The sequence below is a fragment of the Otolemur garnettii genome, unplaced genomic scaffold (assembly GCF_000181295.1).
Source record: "Otolemur garnettii isolate 467f Iridium unplaced genomic scaffold, OtoGar3 scaffold00152, whole genome shotgun sequence".
NCBI classification, from domain to species: Eukaryota; Metazoa; Chordata; class Mammalia; order Primates; family Galagidae; genus Otolemur; species Otolemur garnettii.
This window is the reverse complement of record NW_003852547.1, coordinates 4,016,228-4,017,171: the sequence shown is the minus strand read 5'-3', so window position 1 is coordinate 4,017,171 and position 944 is coordinate 4,016,228.

Below are 944 nucleotides of genomic sequence, written 5' to 3'. Positions count from 1 at the left end.
AGCCATCATTGCTGTTTTGGCGGGTCCGGGCTGGGGATTCGAACCCGCCACCTTAGGTGTACGTTGCTGGTGCCTTAGCCGGTTGAGCTACAGGCGCCGAGCCTGTAGCACTTTTTCTAGGGTGAGTTTGTAAACTTTACAGGCAGGCCTCATCATAGGTACATCTTATACTTTGTCTTTAATCCATTCCATGACCAAGGAACACAGCAGGGTGAAGTGACTTACCTTAGGTGTACATGGGTAAGTATCCTGCGCCTCCTTATAATACCTCAACTCCCAGCCACCATTTGTATTCTTAGTAAGGTCCTGTCTAGCTCTAGACAAAACTGAGGGACTGTTTGCAGTTAACACTGTTAATTGCCACTATGCCAGCGCATCCCCCTATAGTCTGCCTGATACCACTGCTTGGCAGAGGAAGTTCTTTTTGAACAGCAAGGGCCTAAACCAGAGCCCATCCTAGCCTCATTCTGAATGATCCTAAGTCAGCAGTGGGATGGTACTTCCTATCTCCTGCCTGATTTATTAGGGCTTTGCTCTTTTCACTCAGGAGGTATGGTATTTCTCCCAAAGCAGTGGGACCTCAGGTACCCTTAAAATTCTTAGGGAACCTATATAGCTCCTTTCCAGAGGCAAATGCACATAAGGATTTTCAGATTAAGTCCCATCTCTATGCTCAGATTTGAAGAGATGATGATGTACTATACTGAACCTTAGTATGGACTCAGCTGGGATCTCAGTCCTTTGCAGATATTATACACTCAGCCATCCATAACAGGACTTTTCTAGGTGCTGAGAGTAGGGGTTTCCCCATTTTAAATTTTATATTGGAAAAACATAAATTAACAGAAAAATGCACACAGCTTTTTTTTTTTTTTTTAAGAGACAAGAGTCTCCCTTTGTCGCCCTTAGTAGAGTGCCATGGTGTCACAGCTCACATCAACCTC